This window comes from Ursus americanus, chromosome 22, assembly GCF_024610735.1.
Source record: "Ursus americanus isolate L20-20 chromosome 22, mUrsAme1.1.p, whole genome shotgun sequence".
NCBI lineage: Eukaryota > Metazoa > Chordata > Mammalia > Carnivora > Ursidae > Ursus > Ursus americanus.
This window is the reverse complement of record NC_142148.1, coordinates 48,429,401-48,450,995: the sequence shown is the minus strand read 5'-3', so window position 1 is coordinate 48,450,995 and position 21,595 is coordinate 48,429,401. Positions and strand designations below refer to the sequence as shown.

At 43.6% G+C, this 21,595-nt stretch overlaps 1 protein-coding gene across 8 annotated transcripts in view; it reads right to left on the bottom strand.

Moving 5' to 3' along the window:
• The window catches only part of LOC148108089 (ral-GDS-related protein-like), an 81,655-nt gene that overhangs the window by 30,208 nt on the left and 29,852 nt on the right, over positions 1-21,595 (bottom strand). The window contains exon 3 of one of the 8 annotated variants that reach the window (XM_087853793.1): positions 1,517-1,666. The exons of 6 other annotated variants lie outside the window; for them this stretch is intronic. The gene's annotated coding sequence lies outside the window, so the exon portion shown is untranslated. Of the gene's footprint in view, positions 1-603; positions 1,495-1,516; positions 1,667-21,595 lie in introns of those variants that run through there. One more of the 8 variants, XM_087853794.1, reaches the window with a different exon arrangement.

Below are 21,595 nucleotides of genomic sequence, written 5' to 3'. Positions count from 1 at the left end.
TAAAAAAGGAAAAAATCTGTTTCAAAGATAAATTTACACTTGTGGAACCCAAGATAAGAACTAATTCAACTCATCTTACAAAGAAAAGAGCTGTTTCACAAATTTAGTGTTACAGCTTTGGCATTCTTTAATATTTCTTGGAAAGGATCTACAACCGAGAGATTGGCTTACTTATCACAAAGTGAACTTTCAACATTCAAAATTTCAACATTTCTGTAAGTTGAAAACTATTGGCAATTGATAAATTTAAGATCAATTAGAAATGCCTTTAGAAATTTCATAGCTCCTTCTATTAGCTTTGTAATGATAGTTCTAAATTGCAAAAGAATTTCATTGACAGTGTTACAAAAAATATCACAACTGGCATTCATATTTGTGTGGATAGCTTCAAATACAATTTTAAAATTTAAATGGTGAATTCTTTAAACTGTTATGCACATACTGGAGATTAGGAATCCAGAAACCAAAGTTAAAAAAAAAATTGACCCTATCACTTACAAAATCCTCTTTAATAAAAAAAAAAAAAAAAAAAGCAAGGAAGGGAGGGCTGTTGAGAAGAGAGAAATGTGAGGGTTATTGAGTCTGGCTGGCATTGGGCCTTACCCGTACAGTCCTCAACTCTTGGTCCTGTAGGGGCCAAGGGCCAGGCTGCTCCAAGGTGGGCCACTTTGGCTTGAAGATTATTTTGACCTAAAGGCAATCAAGACCCTATGGACTTCCTCCCTATGAAAGAAACTTTTTGCCCCTTCCTTGACTAATAGAAGAATCTAAATTGGGGTCTTTCCCCAATTTAATAATGGTTATTACCAGAAATAAGTCTTATCCAAGTGACCCATCTATATGGCAAGGCAAGCATCTAATTACCAAACATTCGCTCTTCTTGCCCTGTGACTTGCATTCTTTCCCTTCAAAGTCCCAGACCCCCACCTGATTCTCTTTAGTTCAGGATGGATACACACACACACACCTTATTTTGCCTATCTTTGGAATTTCCATGTCAGTGTGGATTCCCTGTATGTAGGAAACTAAATTTGATTTTCTCCTGTTAATCTGTCTCATATCAATTTGATTCTTAGTACAGCTTGACAGACCTAGAAGGGGACAGGAAATTCTTGCTCCTGATATTCCACATTGACTTTCTGTATGGTCTTTAAATACTATGCTACACTGGTGACACCCACATTTGTATCTCTAGTCCATACCCTTTCCTTGAACCCCAGGCTCCTCTATCTAATGGTCTACTCATCCACTCTAATATCCTGTAGGCACCTAAAGTTCCTATGTTCAAAACTGAGCTCCCAACTCTTTTCCCTCCCCCAACTCCACGTGTAACCTTCCTCACCTCAGGAACGGCAACCTTATATTGACATTTCCGTAGGTCAAAACCCTGGGATCATCCTTGAATCCTCTCTTCTTATGTCTGTATTAGCACTCCTTTCAAAATCTATCCAGGACACAGCCACTTCTCACCACCTCCTCCAGCCACACCCTGGCCCAAGCTGCCATCTTCTCTCACCTGGATTATTTTAATAGCATAAGTGGTCTCCTGCCTCCACCATTGTCAACTTTTGTCTACTTAACTCAGCCGTCGGAAAGTTCTTTTTAAAGACGTAGCTCCAATCCTGTCACTTGTTTGCTCAAAACACCTGTATGGTTTCCCATCTCACTGAAAATAAAACAGAAAACTTGTGAGAGGGCCTACAAGGGTCCTACCTGACATGGCCTCCAGCCCTCACTCTGATATCAGCCACAGGGTCTCCCTCCCTTACTCTGCTCCAGTGTCACTGCCTCCTTGCTGATGCGGGGACCCCAAGGAGAGGTGTGGGTGGCACGTGTGTGAGCCACCCATTCCCCTCCTTGGGGCCTTTTACTTACATTCCTGCTGCCCGTAATTCTCTACCCAACCTATGGCCCCGTTTCCACATGCCTTACTCGCTCCACACTGCAGGTCTGTGCCTTCTCTGAACACCAACAAAACCCTCAGGTCCTCTCATCATCACTCTATTGACCTGCCTTGGCTTATTCTCCTTAGCACTTTTCACTAATATATTTATCATCAGTATATCTGTATCCCACGCTGGAACGTAGACTTGAGAACAAGTACTTTGTTCACTACTTTATTTTCAGTGTCTAGAACAATATGCAGCATAGAGTAAGCACTTCATGAATATTTGCTTAAAGAGTAATCAATCACCACAGCCCCTTAGAAGTGTGTACTGTTGGCCCCATTGTACAGGTAAGGAAAAGAAGCTCAGGCCGAGATTCTGAAATTAAAAAGGTATATGAGGAAGGTTGTGGATACTGGTGATTTTTGGAATACAGTTCTGTAGCACAGTCCACTATAGATCTGTGTATTTAATAAAACTTAGCTAAATTATCCCTGACTGTAGAGCTGAAAAGGAAATGTCACTCAATTCAGATTACACAGCTACTGTATCTTTATTTGCAAAAGAGGAACATAGTTTCTGGGGTTAGCTAGAATGCAGTCATATTTTCTTTTTAGAAATGTTGCTTTTTAAAAGGTAACCAAGTAAAACAAACTGTTTCTATAGCAGTAATTTCCACCTTTGATTCTATATGGTTATGAAAATTTCCATAATCATATAGGTAAATTATGGCTGTGTGAATTCGTGTGAATCTGGGTATGTTCCCCCCTTTGTAGACTTCACCATTAGAGCTATTTTCCAAATGTTTTAAAATGACTCTTCTAAAATCAAAGGAGCTTCTGTGGGGTTGAAAGCTTACATACAAAGTCTGCCACTTTAGAAGCTGAGTAACCTTGGATAAGTTGTCTGTTCAGTGGTTGGGGTGCCTGACTGGCTTAGTGGTCAGAACCTGCAACTCTTGATCTTAGGGTCCTGAGTTCAAGCCCCATTTTGGGCATGGAGCCTACTTGTGACCTCGGGGCAGTTACTCAGACTCTCTGTGCTGTCCGTTTCTTCTGCAGAAATGGGAAAGAGTATAATAATAGTACTCAACTCTTCCTGTCGCGAGGGCCCTAGGAGTGGTATATGTATATGTCAGCTTCTCTGGACAATGCCTGACATACAAGTAGCAGCGACATCAGTCTTCGCTATTAATTTTCTGTCTACCACTGCTGCTGCTATTGAAGTGGGAGACCAGCGAGGTTCTTGTCTCACCTAGTCAAAGACTGAATCTCTCAGACAAAGGAGAGTAAACCGATAGAGGTTCAGTAAGTGATGAAACAGAGGAAGCTCTCGGGAGGGGGAGGGGTCCTGACAGGTTTACCCTTGTGGGCTTTTAGGGTTGGTCTTTTATAGAAAGCTAGCCAGGGAACTTAAATCTTTTTTACTTCTCTGTTGATAGCACCCTTGAGTAAGGACTAGTGATAACATCGTCAGTGGCTTGCTTCCTTTTTAGCGTCCTGTAATTCTTTGTTGGTCACACGTAGCTGTCATAATAAGACCCCAGCTCCCACACCTGGGACAGGATGGTCTGGTTTGTTCCCTTAGCTCTGGTTTCCTTATATCTCTGAATTTTTGAGATTTGTATGAGCTTGATCCCGTAGCCCCCTACCTCTCTCTCCCTACCTAGCCCTGCCTGTCCCTTACTCACTACTACTTATTACCATTATTCTTATTTTTCTCTTACTACCTCAAAAGGGTGCTAAGCACGTGGCCTATGTTACCCGTTGTTCTTATAAGAACACTTTGAGATTTAAACCATTTCTTCCAGCCATGTATCCAGAGGCTTGGGGAGATTAAGTATCTTGGCCATAGCCAGTGGGAAGTGAAACTAGGATTTAAACCATGGCAGTCTGGTTTCAAACTTGCACTTTAAATTCCATCCTTGACTACTTTCCCTAACACAGGGCAGCCATTGCGTGGATACCGGGCATGTTCTGCTGGGCACGAAATGTGAGTATTAGAATGCAGTGTGAGGACACTAGAGAGGTGTACACAGGAGCATAAGGAGAAATGCTGGTAGGAGCTGGGGTAGAGGAGGGGGCGTTGGGGCCACGCCTGGAAGGATGAGGTCCCCACTCTGAGAAGGAAGATAGGCAATGCAGCTGAAGGATACAGCCGTGCAGAGACTCATGGTCACATAGGAAGGGGGGACTGATGTGTGTGCAGAGGCTACAAAGGTGGGTTCTAGGCCTAGGAGAGTTGTGTATTCATGTATAAGGCATTTGGAAGTTGGTAAAGGATTTTAGACAGGGAAGTGACAGGACAGTTTTTTACATTTTGAGGGTGGTGATGGCAGCACTACATGGAATAGATTGGAGATAAGAAAGAACAGTGGCAGGGGTGCTTATGATCGCTCTTTGACAGACCTACTGTGAGAGCTGCGTATGGTCCAAACTGTGTCTGGTCGCTGGGCCCAGAAATCAGTGTCTGGGTTTCAGAGATGAGGCAAACAGGACTTGTAACTGTTAGAACAGGGGTGGAGATGGGATGGGTAATGAATGAAGGAGGAATCACAGAGGATCTTGAGGGGATTCTCTCTCAGATACAGCATCAGAGATCAGGAGGAAGAGTGTTTGGGGAAAGGTGAGTTTTGTTTTGAACATTAGAGAGTGCCTGGTCGAACAGTTAGGTCATTTTGCAAATGAGACTGAGCCAAAAGAAATTATAGATCAAGTTCAGGGACTTGTCTGAACTTACAGCATATTGGAGCAAAGCCTCACCTTGAACACAGATTTCCTAGATTTCCTGTCTGTTGTTCTTTCAGAACAGTTACTTCATTTAAAAAGTTAGGAGACAGTGGTGGGACGGGCAGCAGAGATGCCAGAATGCCAAGGCACGCAGGCTCTAAAATACGACCCCATGCTGCACTCAGACAACCAGGCACTTTGGAGGTTATGTAACACATGAGGAGACAAGCCCAAAGAGACACAGACTCGTCCAGCAGGAGCTGGCCGCCCCGGCCTTACGACTGGCTCTTCAGACCTTCAGTCCATGCAGCTCTCTGTTTCACTCAAATCTTAAGTTACCAGTTTTGGGGGGTTCAGAGGCAAACTTAAAAGTTATAAAATCACTCCTTTTTCTAGGTTTTAGTTTGGCAGAGCACCTTTTGCAGCTTTTTGCCGCACAGGCACCTTCCACTAACAAACCCGTCTGCTCAGGTGACTCAGCGGCCTGGAAGACTCGGCCTGAGGAGGTTGGCCAGTCTCTGACACAGCCAAGCGGGGACAGGCCAGTCTATCTGATTGATGTGAGGGCTGATAGGCCCATGACCCACAGGACCTTTCAAGAATCACTGTTCCCAGGAAGATGATAGTCACTGGGTCTAGAGGAGGGACTCTGCCTTGTTCATTCCACGCCCTCAAGGTTAGGTGCTGTATTCAGCAAATTGAAATAATTGTCCACTTTCTATATGCAGAACTGCTAATAGTTTAAGTGAGGTTTTAGAAAAATTATCTTGGGCTCCCAGCCTGAGGTGGGAACACAAAACAGTACAATTTTTACTATAGATAAATCTAAATCTGAAAGCATGTGTGTATTTTCTTTTTTTAATTTTTTTAAAAGATTTTATTCATTTGATAGAGAACACGAGCAGAGGGTAGGGGCAGAGGGAGAGGGAGAGAGAGAAGCAGACTCCCACTGAATTGGGAGCCCAACATGGGGCTTGATCCCAGGACCCTAATATCATGACCTGAGCCAAAGGCAGACACTTAACCAACTGAGACACCCAGGGGCCCCAGCATATGTGTGTGTGTGTGTGTGTTTATTTTTAGGATTTTATTCATTTGAGAAAGAAAACACAAGTAGGGAGGAGGGGCAGAGGGTGAGGGAGAAACAGACTCCCCACTGAGCAGGGAGCCCAGTGTGGGACTCAATCCTGGGACTCCGGGATTGACCTGAGCAGAAGGCAGACACTTCACCGCCTGAGCCACCCAGGTGCCCCCATGTGTGTATTTTTATAAAAATTATTTCACACATGTCTTTTGTATACCTGCAGATCTATGAATCATACAGGAGTTTCAGCTATTCCTTAAAATAGTATTTGCTGATAATAGGAATATTTAACTGAATTCTAATAAATCAGACTTTTCCATGATCTCTGTTTAACTACTTGATGAAAGGGAAGATAGAAGACATGCTTACGTTTTTCATTGGGAATTACGTATTTTCTTATGTTTGAAGAGGGTTAAGTTCTTGATTTTGTAGTTATACCAATAGCGCCAAAATGTTTTTGCTACATGTATGTTGGCCCTAAAAGTAGTTGGGTCACTTATCTTTGGATTGCTGACAGACCTACTGTGTAATATCTATGAACTTCAGAATTTTAATATTTTTATCCTTCGAAAGGAAATTTTTTAAAAAATTTGCCCCAAGGTGGATAGTAGAGAAACACCTTTGGTCCTTCTGTTGTTGCAAACCAAAGTGTTCATTTTTTGTAGTGATTTTTTTTAAGATTTTATTTATTTATTTGAGAGAGAGAGCATACACAGAAGCAGGGGAGGGGCAGGGGGAGAGGGGGAAACTGACACCCCGCTGAGCAAGAAGCCCGATGGGGGACTTGATCCCAGGACTAGGTATCACTACTACCCTTGTAGTAATTTTTTAAGATCTGTTTTCGTTAAAGTTATTTACATACTTTTGTCATGCTTTATTGCTTCTAAAGGAGTGGTGGGTTTTTTTGGTTAATTTTATTGAGATATAATTTATATACAACAAAATACAAATTTAGCAGATTTTTTTAGTTTTTTATGAATTTATACATCCTTATAACTAGTGCCGCAGTCAAGGATTCTGTCACCCCAAGGGTTCCCTTTTCCCCTTTTGTAGCTACCTACTCTCTGTAGCCGTAGGCAAGCCTTGATGTACTCTCCGCGACTACAGATTATAGTTGTCTTTTTTTGCGGGGAGGTGTCTGGATTCAGGGTGCCAGGAGTTGCATACTTTTTCTGGGAAGGGCCAGTAGGGATCGTACAGTATGTACTCCTTTGTATCGGACTTCTTTTGCTGAGTACAGTGTATTTGAGAATATCCTTCATCAGTATGTTGATTGCTTACGTTGTCAGTAATTCATTCCTTTTATTGCTTGTTTCCTCTATTTTTTATTGTGGTAAAATATAACATAAAAGCTGCCATTCTAGCCAATTTTAAGTGTGCACTTCAGTGCCCTCAATTACATTCACATCATTGTGCGGCCATCACTCCTCTGTCCAAAACTTTTTCATCAACTGAAACAGAAACTCTGTAACCATTAAGCAATAGCTCCCCATTTCCCTCTTCCCCCCGCCCCTGGTAACATCTAATCTACTTTCTGTCTTCACGAATTTGCCTATTTTAGATATTTCGGGTAAGTGGAATCACACAATAGTTATCCTTTTGTGTCTGGCTTATTTCACTTAGAATAATGTTTCCAAAGGTCATCCATGTTGACGCATGCAGTACGACATTCCTTTTTATGCCCCAATAATATTCCATTGAACGGATATGCCATATTTGGTTTATTAGTTCATCAGTTGATGGATGTTTGGGTGTTTTTACTTCGGGGTTGCCATAAAGAATGCTGCTCTGAACATTTATACACAGTTTTTGAATGAACATATGTTTTCAAGTCTTTTGAGTATACCTACGAGTGGGATTGCTGGATAATATGGTAATTCTATGTTAAACGTTTTGAGGAACCATGAGACTGTTTCTCATAGGGCTGCACCATTTTATATTCCTCCCTACAATGTATGAGGGTTCCACTTTCTCCTCATCCTCATCAACACTTGTTCTAGGCATTCCCACAGGTACTGCTTTTTGATAAGATATATGAATCAAAGATAAACATAGAGTAGATCAGACATTGCTACAGACTTGGTGGAATTAATGGACGTGTATCAATATCATTTTGTATGTTCTAGGAGGATGGACTCAGGCAAGTTTTGGAGGAGATGAAAGCTTTATATGAACAAAACCAGTCTGATGTGTAAGTTTTGATGAGATTGATTTTTTTTTTAAGATTTTTTATTTATTTGAGAGAGAGAGAGCGCGAGCAGGGGCAAAGAGCAAAGGGAGAGGGAGAAGTAGGCTCCCCGCTGAGCAGGGAATCTGACATGGGGCTCAATCCCAGGACCTCAAGATCATGACCTGAACCAGACACCCAGCCAACTGAGCCACCCAGGCACCCTAATGAGATTGGTATTTTAAAGCAACTTAAGAAATAGGATACTGAAATCAGATAATGTTCCATCAGTTTTTAGATATGATTTTTTTTAATTCTCTGTGCGCCTGATCATACTGTAGCTATACAGGACTGAGGGGGTTTGTGTTGATCGCCCTAAATCTATGGGGATTCAAATAGTGCATGGTCCACAGCAGATGCTCAGTAAATATTTATTTGAATGATACGACTTGCAAGATATTAGAGTGAATCTAAAAGAGATGAGACAGGAGCAAATAAAAATCCTAACAAAGTGAAACCTATAGTTTCCCTGCTCATTTTCACTACTAGCTACCTTAGCGCAGTAAAGGGATAACAGGAGATATGTACACTTAACAGGAGCAGCAGTGATTTCCAGCAGCTTGAGTGGAGCTCCCCGAGAATCCGTGCTACAGAAGGCCACGGTGCGGTGTGTGAGAGGGCTCTAGGTTTAGAGAACATCGAGAGCTAAGCGTGGTGGTGGCACAGTGGACAATTTGGCTGTGTGACAAACTTCATAGGTTCTCTTGATTTGGCGAAGAGTAAGACACAAAGGAGTATCAACTCCAGGATCAGAAGTGAGATATTCAGCTCTCAACCTAGAGAGACATCCGTCTGTGACCTGATGTTTCATTTTTGGCTTTGTTAGGTACAGTGTTTTTATCAGTTACTTGGGCATAGAAATCAGTAACATGCTGGTAAGATCTGTGGAGCACATGAATAATGGGAGCATTTTCCAACTGCGATGTTTAAGGAGAGATACAGCAAAATCTTCACCAATGGAGTGAGGAACGGAACCATAGCAGGTTTACAGTATGCGTAAGGCAGATATAAAGTCCTGAACTCAAGTTCCCAAGCAGTTTGTTCATTCATTAATTCATGTAACAAATATGTACTAAATGATTACGTGCTAATAAGTGGCTCTGGTATTTCAGCTGTAAACAACACAGTAAAGACGTCTGCCCCCATAGCCCTCACAATCTAATGCAGAAGACAGATAATAAATACAGATACACCAAATTGGAATACATGCCATGAAGGAAAACAACAGAGTTCTGCGAGAGAGAATAATTAATTAAAGATAGACTTGGATTGAGGAATCAGGGAAGTTCTCTCCAAGGAAGAAACATTTCAGCTGAGATCTAAAGGAGAAGCCTGCTTCAGTGAGGCAGAGAGCGTCCTAGGTGGAGGGGGCAGCATATGCAAAGGCCCTGAGCTTTGAAGGAGGGTGGGGTGCTCAGGACAGTGATAGTTAAAGAAGGGCAGTATGGCCGAAGCTTAGCAAACAGGCAAAGGGTGACACCAGGTGTGAATTTCAAGCACGTGAGGCTGCTGGTGGCATGGTTGTGTTTTAAAAGATCACCCTAGTTGCTGCGTGGACAGTAGACAAGGGGATCAAGAGGAGAGGGAGGCATGCTGGCCATGCAGGTGACAGCAGAGGTGACCTGGACTAAGTAGAAAGTGAACAGGTTAAAGACATATTTACTTAGGAGGTGGCCTAACAGGCCTTAGTCCAGGAAGAGAATGATTTTCCTGTTATTTGCTATATTTGTACCATTTGCTAATTTGTGATCCCAAATTCTGTGCCCTACCCTCCTAGTTTCTTTCTTGGTGGGGGGAAGTCACTATTACCAGTTTCTGTTAAAAATTTTTGTCAGAAGAAGTCTATTCCTCTTTAATTACTCATGTAAAAGTAAATTTTTTTAGGAAGTCCTTATGTACTTAATGAAATACTCTGGTGTTGGCTTGGGCATATTTTATTTGTACTGTTTCTTTATAATCCAGAGCACATTGTAAACAATGTGGAGAACGAATGTGGACACACAATGCCATAAGCAAGCAGTTTCCCTGGCACTGAGGATGTGGGTGCACTGACACACAGCAAGATGGCACAGCGAAGTTACTGGGTCATCGATGACTCCCTTATCTTTCCTGGGTCCCCCTTGGTCCATCAGAGATACTCAAAAAGAGCTACCTGAACAAAGAGGGTTCTAGTCAAGGTTGAGGAGCACTCATACAGACTGAGGTGCTCTCATGAAACCAAAAGTCCAGGGAATAGCCACCTTCCTCCTCAGCCATTCTGTATCTTTCTTGTGGATGAGGCATGGATGGGCTAGAGCTTCAAGTACTCACCATCAACACCATTAGATACCTTTCAGGTAACCTGATACAAAGGGAAACTAAGAGCACGACATCGGTAACATATTCAGTTTTATTTATAAATATGACGACTGCTCACTGGTCTAGAAGCCCTCTTCACGTGATTCCCTCCTACAGCTCTTAAGATTCGTTGAAATTCTCTTATGTATTCATTTCCTTCTTCACTGACTGACACGCCACTAGACCGGAGGCTGCATAAGGCCAGGAATCTCATCCAATTTGTTCACTGCTCTGTTCCTAGCCCCAGGAACAGAGCTTGGTACCCAAAAGGTACTCAAGGCGTATTTGTTAAATGAATACACAAACAATAAATATTAAATATTTTCTATCTCTAAGTCAATAGCTGGAAGAACTGATTTATCTGATTGTTTATCTGATTGTTTAAAAGCAAGACTCATCAGATGAATATTTAAAAGTAAGCCTAGCCCTTGAAGAAGGAGGCCACAGATACTGGAATTTAACATCCTGCAAAAGGGAACACAAGAAAGTAAGAAAGGGCAGATTTTTAACAAGGCTAACTTCCAGAAGCATAGAGACAAGGAGGAAGTCTTCATTCAGAAAAAACGATGAACAACGACAAAAACAACTATGACCAGAAACATCCCTTAGACAGACATTCTTTACTCATTCATTTGAACATTACTGAGCCAGTACCCATTCCAACGTGCCTTGAGCCAAGTGCTAGGAAATTCAAAGACAGTAAGACACAGGGCCTTTGAGGGTACAGAGGTAAACAAGTAATGCAAAAGGTACCATGACCAAAGCTTATGCATGGCATCAAAGCAGGGAGTAGACAAAGAAACTTGGGGAGGTTGGGAACATTAATAATGCTATACATTTATACTTCAAAAGACACTTTCAGGAATTTCTTTTTTTTTTTTTTTTTTTGGCCCTCACCCATAACCCTGTGAGGTACATGGCGCAGGTGCAATGAAGATAAAGAAACCACGGGTTCTAGATCTCCCGTGACCTGCCCAAGGTAACACAGTCAGTCAGAGATGTGGGCAGAACTCCTATCTGGCCTCCCAACTCAAATCTGAACCACACAAAGGCCTCAGAGACAAGGGCGAATAAATCAAAACCAGAAAAAACTAAGCATCACCCTGGGAATGCAAAAGAGTGGGAAGCTAAGTAGTCAGGTGAGAAATGATGGGAGTGAGTGGCACTGAACGTCAAACTGCCAATTTCCCCGGGAAGGAGCTCACTGCAGTTCCCTCAAATAGCACTCGTGGTGAGCAGTAGAGACGGGGGACAGGTGCTGAACAACAGAGCTCAGGCCTCAAACTGCCTCTGGGGTGGTGACTTTCAGCATTGGGCACAGACACACCAGCACACTGCCTTACTATCATCACGAACCCCAGAGAAGTACATTCAAACTAACCACAGAGAAACAACCAGCAGATACCTTTACAGAGCTGGGGTCATTCCTGAATTTTTTTTTTTTTTTTTAATTTACTTGAGAGAGAGAAAGAACACAAGCTGGGGGAGAGGAGCAGGGAGAGAGAGTACCAGGCTCCCCGCTGAGCAGGGAGCCTGATGCAGGGCTGGATCCCAGGACCCTGAGGTCATGACCTGAATCCAAGGCAGACGCTTAGTAGAGTTAGTCACCCAGGCTCCCCCACTCCTGAATTTTTAAAGAAATCTTTAATTTCTCATTCTCCTTTACCACCAAGAGCCAATAAACCGTTCCTATTATTTTTACATTTTATCCAGAAAATAATCTATAAACCACACCAAAAGCTACCCTCTCCCTCTCCTTTGTCCAGCTAAAACCTCTTGTTGACCATTATTTCTCCCTATTTAGCTGAAAGGCAATAGCAAAGGTTGAGGGCAAAAACGTCCAGAGCAGACTGCCTGGCTAAAGTCTAGAAGCTATAGGGCCTTGGACAAGTTTTTTTTAAGCACTCTCTGCCTCAATTTCAATCTCAGAAATAGGGCCATCAATGGTTCCTACAGCGTAGGACTCCCGTGGGGACAAAATCAGCTTGTCAGAGTGCTTTCGGCATTATATACACATTAGTTGTTTTGTAATTCCCTAGCTCCTGACAAAGGCCATCTCACTAGGTGGGAGTAACCAGCTTCACCTACCTGTGAAGCCATAAAACTCAATGACTCATGAAACTCATACACTTAATGAGACTGGACTTTTTAAATGGCACTTGATCCCAATACAGCAATAAGCACTGCGTGCCCCTGGGGAGATTGTGTACTCAGCCCTGAGAAGGGGACAGGGTGACAACCTCCTTAGTGTTGTCAGAAAACTCCTCTTGCACAATCCAGAAACAAGACCATGCGTCAGAGGTGACGGCCTGCTCCAGCCTGCAAATGCAATGATCTAAGCCTGATGCTGTCCCTACCTCTTCCCCTCTTTCATACACGTGGTTCTGCTCTCCTACCCAACCCTGACCGCTATCGAAATGACGTCTCAGTGAAAAACGCCTCTCCTCACGAGCTCTGCCAGTCAGTAAACATACTGGGAAATAAGCTGCTTCTATCAATTGCTTTGGGATGAGCAAAAGCACCTCAGTCTCTCTTTCCTTCTGAAGCTCATATTTCTAAAGTCACCTTGAATTTCTTAAAAACCCAGTAGCCAACTATTTAATATCCATTGCTACTGGATTCATAGACATGAATCTAGCCTAGACTTAGTGAAATCAGAGCCTTATTGCTAAGGATCAGGGCTAACAGAGGACTGTCACACCACGGAGGCAGCATTGTGCATACGGGTCCCAACAAGTCTGGGAGAGACCAAAATCTTCAACAAGAATAGTAAAGAGCTCTCTGCCTCTGAGCACTCGTTACTGGTCATGCTCAATTATACTGTGCAGTCCTCAGGTGAGAAGTTACAGTTTTCAGAAGTTTCCATACCCAAAGCCCTTTAAAATTCAACAATTTGAATTTAACTCAGCAAAATCTTTACTCTAAATACCTAATTAGGTAATAAAGTGACAGGCGTTTTGTTTGGTCTGACATCTGAGGTCTGGCGTCACATGTTTTAGAAATGTTTAAAAGTGGCGCTGGCTCAGTCGGCGACTCTCCTGATCTTGGGGTTAGTAAGTTCAAGCCCCACGATGGGTGTAGAGATTACCTAAAAAGCAAGAAAGAAAGCAAAGAAAGGAAGGAAAAGAAGGAAAGGAAGGGAAGGAAGGAAAAGAAGGAAAGGAAGGGAAGGAAAGGAAGGGAAGAGAAAGAAAGGAAGGAAGGGGAAATGTTTAAAAGCCTAGACAAGAATTACTAGATGATGCCGACAACTTGGTAAATGAGACGCGATCTGACAGCGATCTAAACCGTGGTCTGGCGGGCGCGAGCACCCCCACATCCTGGCGGCTCTGAAAGTTCCAAGCTAAACACAGAACCGAATCAGCCTGAAGGTCTACTATAATACTTCAGGTCTTCACCCAGCGCAGGTTTCTTCCTTGTAAAAGTCTTTCCTGAGTAGGTTAACGTGATACTTGAATATACTCTTTAAAATACCAGTATCTGTATTAAATTCTTTATTACGGACTTCATCCCCCGGGAATAATATTCACTAATACTTTAAGAGAAGCAGATAAATTATTTGGTCTTATTCATACATGGATTACACGGCATTTTTAACTTCTAAACATGCTTCCCAAATACTGTCTTGAATGTTACAATGAAAATGCTGTATTTTATATTTTTATACAAATAAAAACCCTAAAAACATTAAACTGGAAAATGTTTATCCAAGTATTACTGACCCTTAGTGATAAGACCACCTTACGATAATATGGAATTTCAAATTAAATACACAATCTTTACAGTGAGTAAAGAGAACCAACTTTTGAAAAAAGAAAAACCACATCACTTTTTCCCTCCAATCCTATTGAAGTTAAAATTAGCCTCGACTTCCACATCACAGAACGGATATGGGTGCCTTAATTAAAACACACGAAATAAAACATAAAACTATAAGAGACACAGAATAGAAAAGATAACTTACTTAAAATGCACTTTGATAAAAATATTTTTATTTACTTCTAAAAGCTATCTAGTTGGTTTTATGCCAAGAGCTGCAAACCTGTAGTACATCAATTTCCATTTTTCCTTAAATTTCGTTGTAAATCTATTTGAAATAAGGTCTGAAAAACTCTTATCCACCTTTTTAATGCAAAAGCATGAATCTGAATAAAATTTAAACCAAACAGATTTTTAAGTTACCTATACCTTTAGCCCAACACATCGGAAATGGGACTACAGCCGCTCTTCCCCATACAGACGGCACCTGCTGGTCTCAGGGCCTCTTGGCCCGCCAGTTCCAGCAACATAAACTCAGGCCTCAAGATCAGACCAGGCGTCCGCGCACCAAGTCCCCTTTCATCGCTCCCACAGCGTTCGCTTCCATCCACAGCCACACTAAGCTTCCCCTGTGTGCTCCTTTTCTCAGAGCTTGAAGCAAAATTTGGGAGGTGCTCCTTCTGTAATATTTTCCAGCAGCCTGAAGAATGCCTCTCAGTTACAGAATCTTCTGCTTCTGCGATCTGAAACACAGACCATCCTGGCTAGATTAAGCTCCAGAGCAGAAGGAAACCAGCCAGTAATGTGACCCCAGGGGCCTGTGTTCCTAGATTCATTCAGGGAAGGAGAGAGGGAGGGAGGGGAAAGAGGGAGGAGAAAAAGAAGGCCAGTAGCCAGCACCCGATTAATATGCTAATCCCACCCTTCTGCTCAATTCATCTGGCAGACCTCTGCTCACAAAACCAACAGGCGATTCTAAAATTGAGTAAGCTGCAAATCAAGTCTGACCCAGATCATGTCTGTAGATGGCTCCTCTGACTATTTTTGTTTTCAAAGCCATGCCTTTGGCCTTTTTCCAGCCTAATTCTGACCTTAAGACTTAAGGTAATTGTCTTGATGAAAAATGAATAATGCAGGGGAAAACATCTTGATCAACATTAAAAACAAATCTGTAGAAACTATGTCTATAGGAACCCAGATATTTCCAAGGTAAAGGTTTTTTCAGATCGATAGTTTTAAGTCTGCAAATTTATAAAAGTATTTAGAAAACACACAAGAACAAGAATTTGAAGTTGCGAGATTCTTTTAAAACTAGCTTAGGGAATATTGAGGAATTCAAGATGCCCAATTTCTTAATTTCAAAACATGAGTGAGTACTAAACTCATACTGAAGAAGGAAGACAGAAAAACACTCTAACAATCTGTACGAGTAAGTTTTTTTCAAAAAAATGTAAAGCTACTTACACTTTTTCCATTCAAACTGAGAGTCTGGGTCATCTCTAAAATGTAGCTATTTAAACACACTCCACTCTGGCAGTGAGACAGTAAGAAACTGGGCTCCTACAGCCTCTGTTGTCTGAGCACACGTGATACACATTCAAGACATAGACAGTTCAGCTCTCCTACTACGCGGGTAATTCTGTCCGTAGCAAATCCCATTAACGAAGAAAAAATCGAGTCCTCTGCTTAACTGTGACCACGACCAGGGTTTTATGAATTCACTAACTTGTGAAAACAAGAGCTGAAAAAGGCTAGGGGAACAAGAGGCCTATCTGTGTCCAGTGATGCCCCAGGACAGCTAGTTTCATTTCTGACATACTACTCTCGATGATGGCTTTGTCTCCAGGCGTTACATTCAGCCTCCTAATAGCAGTCAGAGCTCAAATAACCTCTTAGATGCCCCCAGTGAAAACATATCATTCACCAGAAGGAACTCTGACCCCAGGCAACACTGGGAAGAAAAGGGGCTCCAGAAAAACACAGGCAAGCAAGCTAGGAAAGAAACAGAAGAAACAAGCAGAAAGATCACCATTACTGAGGACACTCGGGACACAAAGGCCTACTCTCATCATAGGAGGAATCCAAGCACGCCACAGGAGCAAGTCTGGTATCTGACCCAGGCCCCTGAGAATGGCTTCGGGTTTAATCTGAACCATCAAGTAACAGATGTGCCAACCACAAAGGCAAACTCGGAGTCTCTCTTGGAACTTACCACTCTAGACTTTAAAAAACAGAAGCTACCTTTACTAGTTGCCAACGATATTTTACACACCCAATTTTCACGTCTTCTGAGGAACATCGGTGCTGTCACATCTTTTTTTTTTTTTTTTAAGATTTTATTTATTTATCTGACAGAGATAGAGACAGCCAGCGAGAGGGGGAACACAAGCAGGGGGAGTGGGAGAGGAAGAAGCAGGCTCATAGCAGAGGAGCCTGATGTGGGGCTCGATCCCGTAACGCCAGGATCACGCCCTGAGCCGAAGGCGCCCCGGTGCTGTCACATCTTTGAAAGAGGAGTTAAAGATGGAGTCGTTTAGCTAGGAAGAGACACGGCTTCGCAGAGCCCACCTGTCATCCAAGAAGCCAGAGGTCTTCCTGTCCGCACACACCCAGAAAAGGTTTCTGAGCCAGACTGAATGAATGCCACGGCACCACCTGCACGGGAGAGAGAGGGCTTGGTGCAAGCAAGTGGCACGGCGGCTGGAGCCTCCACAGCAGTAGAGGAGGTGACGAGAGGACAGACGTGGGAGCTCTTTAGGTGACAGAGAGGAGAAGCCAACTCTCTGACTGCAAAGTAACCAGTGGGCGGCAGCTTTCTCTCCCACCCCTCGAGCTAATTTATATTTATCTCAATATCCAAATATCACCTCCTAATGTGCAGAGTTCTGAGGATACAAAAGATGACAAGACGAAAGAGGCCAAGACCCCTCCAGGCCACCAAGCAGAGCCCCGCCGGAAGCAGCAGCCCGGAAGAGCCGAGAAGCACTCGGGCCACTGAGAAGAGCGGGCGGGCAGGAGAGGACGGGGCTCCGCCACACCGAGGAGAAGCTAGGGCGCTGGGCGCTCTCACAGAGAAAACCGCCGCACGTCACTCCCGACACACAGCAGCTCGTTCCCCGCGTGCAGCGAAGAGGAGAGTGTGGTTCAGGCAGTGGGGCGCGGGCCTACGGCCAAAGGGCTGAGAAATTACGCGAGGACACGTCACTCTGGGACGGCACCACTCCTGTTTGCTTCTCGATAAACAGGAAAGACCAATGAGGCTCTTAGATTCTCGAGCCGGTGAGGTCTTGAAAAGAGCGGGAAAGGCCTACATTAATGGTGGCCTAAGTGAAAACGGTGAGCAGTCCCTTTATGCGCTCCGAATAAGAAACTCACGCACTAACATAAAGGCCATCATTCCTTAAAAGGTTCTAGTTTCTTTAAAAAACTCTTTATCGTATCAGTATAGTTAAAAGCAACTCTGGGAAGTCCTCCCTCACAGGTAAACTCATTAAAACTTACAAGAAAGAGACTACGATTTGCTTGGACCCCAATCTGGACCGTGCACATGCCCCTACGTCTGCTGCCACCACCAGCCCAGCTGTTGCCATGTGCCACCAGGCCGCGGCTACAGGCCTCATGTGCCACCACTGCCTGCTACAGGCCCTATACTCTGTTCCCAACCAGTTCCCTGCGTGACGCCCGTCACACCATTTCACTGCGCTAAAACTCACCGACAGCTCCCCAATTCTGCCAGAAGCAGTGCAAACTACATACTCAGCATGGTCCGCAAGGCCCTGTACAGGTGGCTCCCCTCGCACCTACACCCTCTGTCTCGCCACGGCCTGGCTCCTGTTTCGTGGCCTTCCACACACTGCACACTGACCTCCCTGCTGTCCTCTGCCCACACCAGGCCCGTGCCCACCTTTCTACTGCCTGCCCCATGCCCTTACCCTGCTTCATTTCCCACGGCACTTACACCTTCTCAAATACCACGGGACTCACTGACACAGTACGTTTGCTGTCCAGCTGCCCCCACTACAACCCCATCTCCACGATAGGAAAGAATCTGATCTGTTCTGCACATACTGTCTTCCAGGCCTTCTTACTGAAGTGACCAGGAAGAGATACAGGCCACATCCCACACATCCATCAGTCACCTACAGGCAACAAGGAGAGAACAGAGGGAATTTCTCTTCTCTTTTAGAGGCCGTGGTCACAAAAAAAGCATCTAGACGTTCTAGATGTCAGGACTTGGCACTAAGCTCAGTGGCAGCATGGCCTGCCTCAGTCTTGGGCACTGCTTTACCTCTGAGACCCCACTCAGCTCAGGTGCTTGGTAAGTATTCACCGAATAAGTAGAAGTAAACCATATGAAAATGTTGCTTTTTCAAGAATATAAAAATTGGAAAAAAACTGACACAAAATCTAGGAAGACCATACAGACCACCTCTCCCCATCCCACATAAAAAATAAATCACACAACTGTAGTATTCTGGTACTCCCATGAGAACCTCCACTTCAAATTTCAGGATGACAAAAGTGACAATACTGTGCAAGATTAGACAGAAATCATTAGAAGGCCAGCAAACAAGGTGATGAGCAAGATCAGGGAGAGAAAAGGGAATCCAAAGCCCTTCATACACTGTGCAGTACTGTCCACTACAGCTTCCCTACAGAAACCTGGTCTTAGGTGAGAAAGTCACCGGAAAGAACGACTAAGGAAAAAGCTGCTTCTCTCCCGCAAATAAATAAAATCTTTTAAAAGGTGGAGGAGGGGCGCCTAGGTGGCTCAGTCAGTTAAGCATCTGCCTTCAGCTCAGGTCATGATCTCAGGGTCCTGGGATCGAGTCCCATGTCAGGGGAGCCTGCTTCTCCCTCTCCCTCTGCCCCTGCCCCCAACTTGTGCTTACTTTCTCTCTCTCCCTCAAATAAATAAAATCTTAAAAAAAAAAAAAAAAAGCTGCTTATAAATATCACCAAAAGCACATCACACAAATCCAAGTCTGACTCGCACATTTCTCATACAGTTGTATGCTTTTATTTGCTGGCCTTAATACTTGAGGGCAGTACTTCTGGGAAGAGGAAAGCCCTAGTCAATGCTTCCAAGTCAGCTAACAGGAGGAATGTGAAAGAAAACTGGAATTCATATTACACATACAGAATTCAAAATTTACCTCTCTTACTTCTTTTATGTTTGCTTTAATCAAGAGTTCTAGATCTAAGTAAAACCAACACTATTAGACTACGATAGCTCCAATTAGCAGCTGATCACTACAACACACCCTGACTTCCAAAAGCTGGGTGTGCTATCCTAAACTTAATTCTATTACGATTCACAGAGTTATCATTCCTATGTCTTTGTGCCTGTTTCCACCACAAAACAGAAGTAACTTTTCTGAAAATTTTAATCTATCAACAAAAATTAAGACTTGATAAGGACTAAAGAAATTTAGTCATAAGAATGGATATAAGCATATTCCGAAGACAAACAGATAATAGGTATCAAAATACAACATACTCCAAAAGGTGACGGTGTTATTCGCCGTTCTTGCAGAGTTTCTAACAATTACTATACCTCCTCCCTTCTGTTACTCTGAAGGAACTCTGGGGAAGTTGAGGAAGGCACTAAATTTGCAACTGGAAGATACAAAGGAACTCCAGTTCCATCTGTGAGACAAGGAAAGACTCGTTTCGCCATCCTGAACTTCCACAAGGACAATGACAATACCTATCACGTGAGTAGGGACTACGTGGCAGTCAGCAAATAGCATAACAGCAACACTAATGACAAAGAAAAGATAATGATAATGATACAATGGGGATGCCAAGTTAATGCTTACTCTGTGCCAAGCCCTATCCTAGATACTTTAAACATATGGACTCAGGTATTAATAACCAACTTGATGAGGTAGGTTCTACTACCCCCGTGTAAGAGATGACAAACAGAAGCATGGGGTGCTAGGTAACTTGTCTGAGGTCACAGACCTCCTGCGGAGCTGAGCTGGACATCGCGCTCGGGCAGTCAGCCTCCAGCGTGTGCTCCTTCGCTAACCCACTGCAGGACTTCACCTATTTTCTCAATCAATAATTCCAACAACCAGCAAGTTCACAAGGCACACCTGACAGGCGGACACACCGAGGAACCGAGAAATGAAGCAACGTGCCTGACGTCACAGCTAACTGGTCGGCGGCAGAGCTGGCCCCAGCACTGGGACACCTGCCAAGAGCACACACTCAAGCCACCACCGGTAACGACACCACCTCCGGAGGCTGCAAAGGCTTCCAGAGAACCAGGAAACAGGCCTCCCTCGGCTTACAAAGGATGACTGAATCACAGAAAGAATATGAGACAGACAGGCTGCTCTCATCCCCATGCAGCACTCCAACTCACTAAATTCTGCGGCTCCCATGACAGTCCTCCCGAGTCCGCGATCCCCCGACTGCGGATACAAGCCAACACAGTACATGCTGGACATGGAGCGGGGACCGGGGAGATGCACCACAATCACCAGGAAATACACGTAGCAATGAATTAAGCAAAATAAGATACATAAAATAGAAGGGCAACTGCAACCGCAAGAGGCAGAAAATTCTCAACTTCTTATCAATTTAGACAATACTCAACTAGAGTATTTTCACAGACACTAATGGCCATTTCTCATGTGTTCTGCCAAAGAGGAGATGAAAGCTAATTCTAGGTTTAGAAACTGCTGGGAGGTTATTTGCCACCAAAAAAGGCTCCTGAAATCTCAAAGAAGACGCCACTTGAGTTTTTCAAATATACTAGTAGAGGCATAACACAGCACGGGGCCAGAAACTGACCAAAATTGTCACCCTAACTGTACGTGTTATAAAACAGAGTGGGGTTTCTTGGCGTATACTGACCAAGTAACAAATACTGAAAAACAAGCCATTATTTATTTGAATGTTAACACCATTCGAATAAACTTTGCAACTCCTGTTTTAGTGAACATCAATATACAGCCAACTTACTTTATCATTTTGTCGCCGTAGATTCTTATTTTACCCGGGAAATCCAGTTTACCCCCAGTGTGATCGCTCACCTGACCGAGCAAACAGCAGAGTGCCCTGTTGGGACTGCGGCTGAGAAAACAGTGGTGGCTTGCGGGATATCGGCTGTGCGGTGACACCCACACAGCCACACGGGAAGGCCCGTGGGTGGCAGGGGGCCCTGCTGGCGAGCAGGTCCCTTCTACCACCTACACTGCCCATTTTCAGCAAGGATCAGCAGCATCGTAGGGGTCCAGTCCTCCCCCAGCTGTATCCTAAGGAGAGCCCTGAAGAAGGCGACTTTTCTTCCCAAACACAGATACACAGTCGTGGGTCCTCTTGCTCAAAGGCCCTCCTCTATGCTTTTGGTTTTCTCACACTGGTATCAACAGATACTATTCCGATTTAGCAAGAAATTTAAAGTCATTTTTCCAATTCTCCCTAAAACTTTTTATCATTAAAAAATGTTAAAAATAACCTCACACCTATCAGGATGATTACTTCTTCTTTTTTTTTTTTTAAATGGAAATAGGAAATAACAAGCGTTAGCCAGGACACTGAGAAGCCGGAACCCTTGTGC